This window comes from Typopeltis vanoorti, chromosome 3 (assembly GCF_054136105.1).
Source record: "Typopeltis vanoorti isolate ZY-2024b chromosome 3, IOZ_Tvanoo_1.0, whole genome shotgun sequence".
Lineage (NCBI taxonomy): Eukaryota > Metazoa > Arthropoda > Arachnida > Uropygi > Thelyphonidae > Typopeltis > Typopeltis vanoorti.
In genome coordinates, this window is record NC_143551.1 from 98,800,209 (window position 1) to 98,812,245 (window position 12,037).

Genomic DNA, 12,037 nt, shown 5'->3' on the forward strand with positions numbered 1-12,037 from the left:
GGTTGGCAGGAAAACGACCCAGAGGAAGACCAAGATATAGGTGGATTGATACTGTACAAAGTGCCTTAGACGATAGAAATGTAAGATCTGATAATGTTTCAGTCTTGATGAGTAACAGACTGTTTTGGAGGAAAATTGTAGATAGGAAGTTATAATGATGTAAATTTTTTATGTAGTACTATCATATCCTATTAACCCCCTTGAGGGTACATGGCAGGAATTTGATGATGATGAAGTTAGAACAATGGAATAATATTACAAAATTTCTCTATAAAGACATTCTATAATGACTTTTCTGAAGGATTTTTGTCTTGTTCCAGTGAACTATGTTTAATGAATATAGCATGTTCAGCAAGTCTAGTCTCTTCAGGCAAATGACATTTAATATAAAACTTATGTTATTTACAATGAATAAAAGCAATCTTCCTATGTCTATAATAAGATAATCTACAAGTGCAAGGATTCTAGTAGATGCCTGGAAAATCAAGAGGCAGAAGGTTATCCTTAAGAGATGTGAGAAAGGTGGAGATTTTTCTGATAGGGAAAAAAGCAAAAATGTTCAGTGACTTTAAAAGTTTTGCTATGCATTCAGAAATACCTTGCACATAAGGGACAAGAATATGAGTTATTTCTTCTGGAACAGAAGATGCATGGATTCTATTACTGATAAATGTTTTTTTTTGATGAAAAATATCATTAAACCATTTGATAAGAAGACAGATGTAATTCTTTCTGCAATTCATTCAGAAGAACGTAAAAAATGAGCACAATGTAATAAGGTTTTAATGCCTTTTGACTAGGATGGTAGTGAAATTCAGCATGTATCTTAAACTGATAACTGGTATGAGAAAACTAAATTATAAAGGGAGGAATGGTGTGAATGTGAGTGTAAGAGCGACAATGGTATATAACTGTATTAATGATGGGAATGAGCTTTGTCATGGAAATGTTGACCAGGCGAGAACGATTTCGAGTTTGTGTTCGCCCGGTTCAGACTCATCATATATGTGCAAAGATGCCCACATGTGTAAGGCATTAGAGAAGAAGAGAAATCTGTAAGATGTCCAACTGTGTCAGGCAGACTGCAAAAAACGAGTATACAAAAGAACATGCAGGTAGATTATTATGTCTATATATGAATGCTAGGAGTATCAGAAACAAAGGAGGTAGAGTTTGTTGCCTTAGTCAATATGTTGCGACCTCAGGTTGTAGGAATTAGTGAGACCTGGCTATCAGAATCAGACCTACTAACTGGTATCAAGTGTCATGGGTACAGTATTTTTAGGAAGGATAGAGCGGATAGGAGAGGAGTAGGTGTGCTGCTAATGATATTGGATGACTTAAATCCAGTTAGAGTTGAGACCTATGGATATAGTAATACTACTAACAACATTTTATATGGCAGTGAGTTTGAGGCTATCTGGTGTTAAGTGGAATCTAACAAGACAAGTTATATAGTGGGGTGTTGTTACAGACCTGGTGGATCGGTTGCTGGTGATGAAGAAATGCATCACCAAATAGAAAAGGTGAGCGCGAAAAGAGTAATCATAATGGGAGACTTTAATTATTCAAATATTGATTGGATAGCAGTAGAATCTCATGAGAAGAATGAAAATGCAATTATTGAGCTGTTGCGGGACAACTTCCTCAAGCAGTATGTGACAGAAGGAACTCGAGGTCAAAGAGTGTTAGATTTGATTATAGTGTCAGAAGGCATTTCAGTTAAAGACGTAACTATTCTGCCTCCAGTTGGTGACAGTGATCATGCAGTACTCACTTGGGAAGTGACTAAGTTTATGAATGTTCCGTTCAACGGTTACATGCTGAACTACAAAGCAGGAAATTATAACCAACTGAGGAATGGGATTGGTTCCTGGATGGAAAGAATATCGACAGTGCATGGGAAGCATTTAAACAATGCTTGAATGATGCAATATCAGAATGTGTTCCGAGAGTTCGAAGAATAAATAGAGTAGGAGCCAAATGGATGTATAATCTTATTAAGCAAGAGATTCGTAAGAAAAGGATGATGTGGAAGGAATACTGTTTGCATAACGATGATGTCTGTTATGAACGTTATAAGCAGCAGGCTAGAATAGTCACAACTGTTGTACGGAAAGCAAAGTCTGATTATGAAAAGAAACTGGCTCTCCGTGCTAAAGACACCCCACAAGAATTCTATCGATATGCTGCAAGTAAATGAAAGAATGAATATGAAAGAATAACTCTTCTAAATCCAGATGGCATGAAGATTACAGATGCAGAACAGGTTGTTCAGTTAATGAGTGCCCATTTCGTTAAAAGCTATCAACCTGGTGAACGCAACATTGAGCTCACTGTTACCTCTTCACTAGATTAAGAAACGCAGGTGTGTGATGGCGAGGTATGAGAGCTGCTGCACAAACTGAATAAGAATTCAGCAATAGGGAGGACTGATGGAATATCAGCACGTGTACTAAAGGAATGTTCAGCTGAACTGCCCATTCCTTTGACCAGGATGTTTAATATGAGTCTCAGAACAGGGAAGATTCTGGAGGAATGTATGGTAATTCCACTGCACAAGGGTGGTGCAAAGACCAATGTATCCAACTATCGACCAATTAGTATCTCAGGAGTGGTGGCGAAGATTTTCGAAAAATTGGATAGGGCCTCGCATTCAGAAATGGGTTGACAGTGAATGTCTACTTTGCAATGAACAACATGGGTTTACTAAGGGGAAGGTCATGCTTTAGCAACTTGCTCACATTCTATAACAATGTTACCATTGAACTAGACAAGGGGAATGGATACACCATGATACTTTTGGATTTTGCTAAGGCTTTTGACAGAATACAGCATGGCAGACTGCTGCATAAATTGGAGAAAATGGGTTTGGGTTATAGAATATTAGCTTGGATAAGAGGATGGCTGACTGACAGATATCAAAAAGTGGCATACAGGGGATCTGAGTCTGCTAGGTTTAAGGTAACGAGTGGTGTACCACAAGGATCAGTTCTTGGTCCACTGTTATTCAATCTGTACATTAATGATATTGGGAAGGATTTGACAAGTGACATACAGTTATTTGCTGATGATGCAAAGATAGGTAGGGTAATCAGGAATGCTGCTGATATGCAGTCTTTTGCAGAATGATTTGAATAGGCTAGAATTGTGGGCATAGGAAAATGGATGTCAATTCAATGTCAGTAAATGTAAAGTCATTCACTTTGGCATGATTGATATCCAATGTCATATTATATTGGTGGGATTAGGCTAGAAGAAACTAATGAGGCTAGGGATCTTGGAGTGTTAATAGATAGGATGTTGAAGTTTAGAGGCCACGTGGAAAAGACTGCAAATAGAACTCAAAAGATAATTGCAACGCTGAAATGAACGTTCACATGTAAAGATAAGGATGTTATTTTGCCTCTTTACAAGGCCTTGATAAGATCTCACTTGGACTATTGTGCGCAGGTCTGGTCTCCTGGTTTCCATTGTGATTCTGACATATTGGAGAGAGTACAAAGGAGAGAGTATTAAAAATGATATCAGGATTGTGGAATACTGATTATGAATACAGACTGAGAATTTGTAGACTGCAGACACTAGCAAACAGGAGAAAGAGGGGGTGATATGATTGAGACTTACAAACTTCTGAAATGGTCATACAGGATTTCAATTGATGAAGGGTGGGGAAAGGACGAGAGGGCATCCTTGGAAGCTGAGAATGAAGGCCACCAAGAAGGGTGTGAGGGCTAGATTTTTCTCTCAGAGGGTGGTGCATGATTGGAATTGGATTGCCATTGGATGTTGTGAGTGCAAGCAGTGTGAATGAATTCAAGAATAACTATGATAGCTGGTGTGTGTGTAGTAGCCTCCCTGGAGGTATCTCTTAATAATAATAATATAGTAACCTGTACAAGTCTTCTGAAAAAAAGTAAAAAAAATGAAAATTGTAAGCTACCATCTGATTGACAAAAAATTTATACATTTAAAAAAAAAAAGGAAAAAAAAAGCTATATAGTTATCTACTTCTTTTTTCTAATGTGAATGAACTGGATCCTAGGATGGATTACAGTTATTTTGGAAAGGAACTGCAGACGACACATTTTGAATTGAAAAATGTAATCAGCATATCTGTACAAATGAGTCAGACTAGAGCAAAATATTTTCAAAGAGATCTTGAAAGTGTTCCATGAAGAAGTTAACAATGGTTGGAGAAATATATAACAGTCCACAGTGATTCCTTTAGCACACGTATGTGTGTGTTAATATAATTTGTTTTAAAAAAGGTAAAACAACCAGAGTGTACAACAAAATCAAATAGTTTTGCAATATCCAATGGAAATCCTTTTTTGAGTAATTTGTGATATCTGATAAAGGAATATTAGTAAACAAGAAACAAGACAACTGATCTTAACATTGGAAGGGCCTAAACAAAGATCACAATTTTTTTTTTTTTTAGATCCAAAGTTTCTGTTATATAAGTTGAAGATGTTCTAGTAGAAGCAGCAAGTAGATTAAATAAGAATCTCGATAACTTAGAAGTAGGCCACCCTATACAGTAAACAACTGGTCTGAATGGAATGCCAAGTTTATGAACTTTAGGTAAACTATATAATCTAGGTGGACAAGCATAGAAAGTTTTAAGCTTTTTTCTTTTGTCCTTCATCCCAAACAGAAACATTTTCAATAAGAGAATCATGCCTATCCATCTGGCTACCAGTAGGATCAGATGAGGAGGCCTATAAGTAGAAGAGATTGAAGTAATAGTAGCATTTTGTATCATGCCAATTTTTCTTGAGCAACAGTCTTTTCTTGTTCCCTTTGGGAACAATAAAACAGTTGTTTTTAAATTAGAATTTAAAGCTTTGAAGAAAAACACCAATTTTATTATGTATTCATTGTGAAGAACACAAGTCTTATAAACAACAACTTACACGATAACCACAGTAATTAACTTTAATGAAATGAAAGTACAGATATTTCGTACTGAAAATAAAGGTACATCATCAATGCATAGAAACAAGCAAATCAAAGAAATGGGAATACAGGGTACATACCACAATCAGTTTACCAATTAAAAATGGTTGCTGCATGCTAGAAATTAATATATTAATAAATAATATTGAAACTATTTTTGATGTTTACAAAGAATGAGAATCGGCAAACTTTTGGGAGAGAGAGAGACAATCATTCCAATTCAGGTTTGGTATGTAATGTACCTTGTATTCCTGCTTCTTTGAATTGCTTGTTTCTACACACTGATGATGATGTACTGTTATTTTCAGTACGAAATATCTGTACTTTCATTTCATTAAAGTTAATTACTGTGGTTATATTGTTATGTGACAGGTGTACCTTTAAAGATTAGACATAAGTCTTATATTAAACATCATGCGCATGAACAGTCTGACTTGCTCAGCATGCTATCTCCACTAACAGAGTTCACCTGAACAAGACAAGAATCTTTAATAAGTTGATTTTTATTATTATTATTACTACTACTACTACGGGCTACTCCAGGGAGTCCTTAGACTCATCGAGGGAGGCCCTAAACATCATGTTCACACAACTGTTCAACATTCTCACAGTATCTATCATACCTTGCCTTGAACTCGCTCACCGTCATGGCACCCACAACAGACTCTGGCAGCTTATTCCACTCATTTACCACTCTATAAGTAAAGAACCCAGCTCTAACACCCCTGCTAACCACGCTCTTGTCCAGCTTCCATGGGTGCCCCCTAGTTCTCCCACCACCAGTCCTGATCTCAAAAATATCCTCTGAATTAATCCTATAGAATCCTTTTAGCAATTTGAATGTCTCAATCATATCTCCCCTTTTCCGCCTATCAACTAGTTTCTGCAACACACAAATCTTCAACCTGTTCTCATATGGTTCATTCCATAGACCTGCTATCATCTTAGTCACTCGCCTCTGGATCCTCTCCACCTCCTCCCCATCAAGAAGGAACCGAGGTGACCAAATCTGGGCACAGTAGTCGAGATGAGGTCTTATCAGGGCTCGGTACAGAGGTACAATAACTTGCTTGTCTCTGCTCGTCAAGGTATTTTTCAACAACCAAGTGAGTTGATGAGCTGATTTAGCTACTTTCGCAATGTGCCCCCTAAACTTCATCTCCCTATCCACCAACACTCCCAAGTCCCTGGCATCATCAATCTCTTGGAGTACAGTTCCACCAATGTGGTATACAGCTGCTAATCTTTTCACTCCGAAATGCATACCCTTACATTTTGTCACATTAAATTGACATCCATTCTCCTTAGTCCAGAACTCCAATCGATCTAAGTCATCTTGCAAGACTTTGACATCTTCTGCATTCACTATCGCCCTACCCAACTTTGCATCATCAGCGAACAAATGAACTGTCCCAGATTTCTTATAGAATGTCTTTAAAAAAAGAAATGTGTGAAACATTTCTCCATTTTCCTAACTAAAATATAGTATGCCACAAAAATCACCACTAAATAACTACAATGGTATGTTATGGACTGTTTTTTTTTTTTTTTTGGAAGTTCGGTACTGGTTTTTTTGTGTCATACCATAGCTCCGATGGTCCACATCTATCCCCTTTATGGGAAATATGAAAGATTAGCAGATTTAAAAAGTACCAGCTTTATTAATATATATATATATATATACAGTCATGCCTCGACTACATCCGGGTTCCGTTCCATCAGGAAGGACGTAAGTCGGTTCAGACATGTCGATACATTAAATCAACAGAGTTATAGGGGTTAAGGACCTAACCGTAATAAGTATACAGTCATTTTAATTTTTAAACCTTATAAAACTGTACTGGGCGCTACTGCCACTATAAAACAGGAGAATAATCACCCAAATCTTCCTCGACAATCACACTTCATTACCTTCCTTATGTAAAGGACCAGGCTGCGGCTCTTCTTCTGTAACTTTTTTTTTTTTTGATGAAAATGTCCAATGTGCTTTGCTTGTTGCTCTTCTTCTTTTCATCATAAATCTGTTATAGCAAGCAAACTCATCATGTACTTTTGTTTCTATTAATAAGTAGCATTCAACATTGGGGTCCATGTCTTCATTTTAAGAACATCGCTAACTGCAGAGAACATTTCTGCAAACCCTTCACTGTAAATTGTTTAACTACCTCTTCTTGTTTCTCATTCTTCCTCTTCTGCAACACATTATTCCTCCAGTTCGAACAATTCCTCGTTGGTGAACACTTCAGGGGCACTTTCTATGTCGTCATTATTCACTTCGAAATTCAGATTGTTTGCTAGGCCCACTGTTTCTTCACTCAATTTACAAAGGTCTTCATTTTTTCAAAACTTCCAAAATCGTGCGCAAATCTTTTTAATGTCTTTTTCCATACGCCATTCATACATTGAGCGGTCACTTCGTCCAAAGCCACAGCAATATTTTTAATAGCATGATAAATATTGAATGCTTTCCAGAATTGCATGAGAGTCTGATAATTTCCTTCAGTGGCAGAAATGGTTTCTGAAAAAGTTCTTCATTGATAATAAGCCTTAAACACTGCAAGAACTCCCTGATCCATTGGTTGGATCAAAGTAGTGTTTGGAGGGAGAAACATGACCTTGAACTTGGTGAAGATCACAGATGCAAGACAGATGACCTGGAGCATTATCTAGAATTAATAAAATTTTAAATTCTACATTTTATTTCACACAATAGCTTTCCATTTCACTTGCATAACAATTGATTAAGGCATCCGCAAACAATTTTTGAGTCATCCACGACTTCTTATTTCTCCGATAATGAACTGGAAGAGTATGCTTCCTAATGTTTTTGAAGGCTCGTGGATTCTCCCCCGTGCCATAACACAAATGATTTCAGTTTATATCCAGCCACATTACCCCATTAACAGAATCGTAATGCAGTAAGAGCTTTGAAAAACCAAGCACAGATTTCAGCTTTTTTGTGGATGAAAGTCTGCTCAGGTATTTTTTTCCGACACAAGGAGGCTCATCCATATTAAATATTTGATGTGGCAAATAATTTTTCTCTGTAATAATTTTACCCAATTTCTCCACAAACTCCTTGGCCGCCTTCTCATCGGCACTTACAGATTCACCATACATTTTCACATTATGCAGCACAAAACGCTGCTTAAATCTCATGAACCAACCGGAAGAAGTGTTGAATTCGTAGTTGTAATTGGGTCCTTGCTTTCTCCTTGAACATCTTGAAAAGACAGTGCCTTAGAGGTTATGGTCCTAGTGCTAAGAGGATATAAGCTTTTGGTTCAGGCCCTCTATCCATGATGCAAGTAGCTTTTTCATGTTACCGATAGGACTTGTTGTTGCTTCATTACCATTGTCAATTTAATGGAAGCAGATCCTTTTGCAGCCTGTACGATTTTAACCTTATTTTTCAAAATGGTTGTCACTGTAGAATGAGACCATCTGAAGTCATGTGCAATCACACTAACGGGCTTATCAGCTTCATGCTGCTTTATAACTTGCAACTTCGTTTCAAGATCAATTGCTCTCCCCTATTTCTGTGATTCTTCACTAGATTCATTGATTGGGCATGTAAGGGGCCATGTTGCACAAAATATTGGGAAATAATTAACGATAAATACACAAATAATATATTTCTCAAACACAAAATCAACAGAGGAACTGTTGAAGACGTGCAGACTGCCGAGGGAGGTTGCCGATGAATGTTGTTGCCACTGCGCATGATCCATTGTTGCTAAATAGAAACCTTATTACTTTACGTTCACTTGATTCTTGTTCGAAAGTGTAGTCGAAAATGTTATTTATTCCCTTATGGGATCACGGACATATGTCGAGGGATGACTGTACTATATATGCCAGCCTGGTTGGCCAAGTCGTTAGCGTATCCACTCTCCAGCCAAGGCTGCAGGTTCAAATCCCATGTGGTATGGATGTTTGTGATTGTCTTCCACCTTCATATATTCATTCACCCAAGTATAGATACACTCTCCCAATATGGAATGGGTTGCCATGGGAGTAGTAGAGCCAAAACCTCCCACAATGGGAGAGATATTCACTCTCCCATTGTGGGAGGTTAGAAAAATATCTGCAGTGGATAGAAAAATATGCTGATCATCACATATATATATATTTTTTCTCCAGTTAGGAAAATATTGACCATTATAACTATCTTATATTAGCTAATAAGGTGGCAGTGGCACTTTTTAGAATTTTCTGTTATTGTTTAATCGCTGTTCCATTCTGTGTGTGTGTGCACGCATGTGTGTTAAAGATGCTTATAAAACTTGGGCAAAATTCTACAAAAAGTCTTAACACGAGTTTTTTCATGATAAGACATTATAAATCTTATGGTAATCCAATATGGAAACAAATCAATGAACTTTATAATTAACCCTGGGTGATAAATCAAAAATTTTTCTCTTTAATGAAAATGTGTTTAATGAAACTGAATGTGCCAAATTCAAAAATAATTCCAGAATTGCATGCTACAAATATTCAGAATATTCCATTTTTTTATCCAAGTAACTCCGTATTTCTATATGACTCTTTCATATGTATAGCATGAACAATGAGCACAGAAGAATAAACATTTCAATTATATAGCAGTACAACTTTTAAGCTTTGAGAGTCTGTGAAGACAGTGTCCATGAATATTGTTGCAAAATATGAGATCATAGAAACAGGGGGGGGGAAGCTAGCACTAAATTATGTAAAAAAAAAACAAAGACAAAATCAGAAAAGAGGCATTTTTGTAACAGCATTCTTGCACAGTAAAACCATTCCATATCACAACAAATGAACACAGATCCATTTTTGACATGTGTACCAAACACAATTTTGTTCTTCCAAATCCTTTTGGTACAACAAAATTAATTCTATCATATAGAAATGCTCCTAACTAGCAAATCACCATTCCTTAGACAAATACAAAAAAACCTAAGTTGTGTAAAATAGGCTAAAAAAAGATTTTAGAAACAATACAGAAGATACTGATAACTTAGTTGTACAGTGGACATCATCTCCATTTTCCAGCCAACTTGTGCATTTGAATCCTACTGTGGCACAGAACCTGAAGGGACATTCAAAGAATTCCATATTTAGCCTCCATTAGAAATGTTTCTGGATTATCTCACTCTTATTATTAAGAAGACATTTCCTACCTGCAGTGGATGAAACGATAAAATTTATGAAGGTGGTAACATTCATGGTTTTTTAGCAGTTCTGAGTAAATATCTTCATGCAAGAATGGATTCTCTGTAAATAGAGAAGTATAATGAGACATTATGAAGTCATGTCACTAGTATATCTAAAAAGGGAAGACAATTGTTACTTTCTTTTTCTATGGGGAAGTTTATTTTAAGATGTTGGCTGTTAAGATGCATCGAAAATGTATGTAATGTGTCTGCACCAACAAAAAATACGTCAAAATAACACTAGCAAAACTACTGATTTAAATGTAGCTAATTTAAACTATCATATAGAAATTAGCTTGGGGGGGGGGGGGGTAATGCATAATAGTCCCATCCAGCTGCTGTTTGTATATTTTTCCTTTCCATAGGAAATAACCAGCATATATGGTTAATCTGAATAATTCAATTATGTCAAGAGGGAAATGTGGCTAAGGGTCTTTGGAAAAGGTACATTAGTGAAGTAACATTGAAAGTGATCACGATGTCAGAATCTGTCAAAGTTAGATTTTCTATTAATGTTTTAAAGTGCAGAGTTTTTTTTTAAATAGATGAGGGAGAGTTGCCTGTATGGGAGGAAAGTGTTTTGGATAAATGTTTGGCCAGTTTGTAGATAGGGGATATCTATGCTGTCTACTATAGGATTAAGTGGGGGGGGGGGTATCATGTTTGTGAATTTTTGGGGCCTCGTATATCTAGAGTGGTATGACATAACAAGGTTTGAGATTTTTGGTAATTTCTTTGGACTACGACTTTTTTTTTATTTTTTATTTTTTTAATAATTTATACAATTTTTTTTTCTGGGATTTTGTAGGATCCCAATCTATGACCTGATAAGTAGAGGATTTAAAAAGATTTATTTTCTTTTTCGTCCATAATAAGATGACCTCAAATGAACTGCTTTTCACTTTTATGGAACTCCTATTATCTTCTGATGCCAGTCTGGTTGGCTGAGTGGTTAGCGTATCTGCTCTCCAGCCAAGAGGCTGCAAGTTAATCCCGCATAGGCATGGATGTTTGTGATTGTCTTCCACCTTCATACATTCATTCACCCAAGTGTAGATAAACTCTCCCAATATGGAGTGAGTCACCATGGGAGTAGTAGACCCAAGCCTCCTGCAATGGAGAGGCCTTCACCCTGTAGTGGCAGAAAATTAGGCCGTTCATCATCATCTTCTGGTTGCAGTTATTTGCTATCATCAGTTTCTTCTTCTGTCAGTTACTTCTCTCTAAAGTAAAGCGATACATTTCTTGTTATTTTCATTGGCAATATAAAGCTCTCTTTTTATTTTACAGAATTTGATATATTATTATTATATCACACCTCCAGGTAGTCCAAAGTCTCATCGAGGGAGGGCATCTACTCTACAACTCTTCATCTCACTACTCCACCAACCTTCATCATCTACCACCAACGCCATTTATCGCCGACTTCCACCACTAGTACTTTCACAGACATCCATGCCCAAGGTGGGATTCGAACCCGCAGCCTTTTGGCTGGAGAGCGGATACGCCAACCAGGCCGACCAATACACATATGAAATATGTATATTAAAAAAATGTATTAATCATATGATGTTATGTCAGATGCTCTCCAAATTTTGAGAATACTTTTTTGTATGTATGTATTCAACATAATTTGATGAATATATATATATATATAATGTATGTATACACACACACAAACTATTCCACCCCTTTAACCATGTTGTTTTAACAGGCGTAAACAACCAAATTAATTCAACTGGATTACACAAAACAGCAGCATAATTCACATTATAACCCTTCACATCTATTATGCAAAATATACAAATATAACTTCATTATACTAAGCAATAATTAAATGTTACGGCAAGAAAACTTCGGTCAATTTTAAATTGAAATAG

General features: G+C 36.5%; 1 protein-coding gene across 2 annotated transcripts in view; it reads right to left on the reverse strand.

Annotated features, from left to right (window-relative positions):
- The window catches only part of wash (WASH complex subunit washout), a 55,133-nt gene that overhangs the window by 42,876 nt on the left and 220 nt on the right, over positions 1 to 12,037 (reverse strand). Inside the window, exon 2 of one of the 2 annotated variants that reach the window (XM_090415829.1) lies at positions 10,125 to 10,218. The exons of the other annotated variant lie outside the window; for it this stretch is intronic. The gene's annotated coding sequence lies outside the window, so the exon portion shown is untranslated. The remainder of the gene's footprint in view (positions 1 to 10,124; positions 10,219 to 12,037) is intronic. 2 annotated transcript variants of the gene reach the window in all.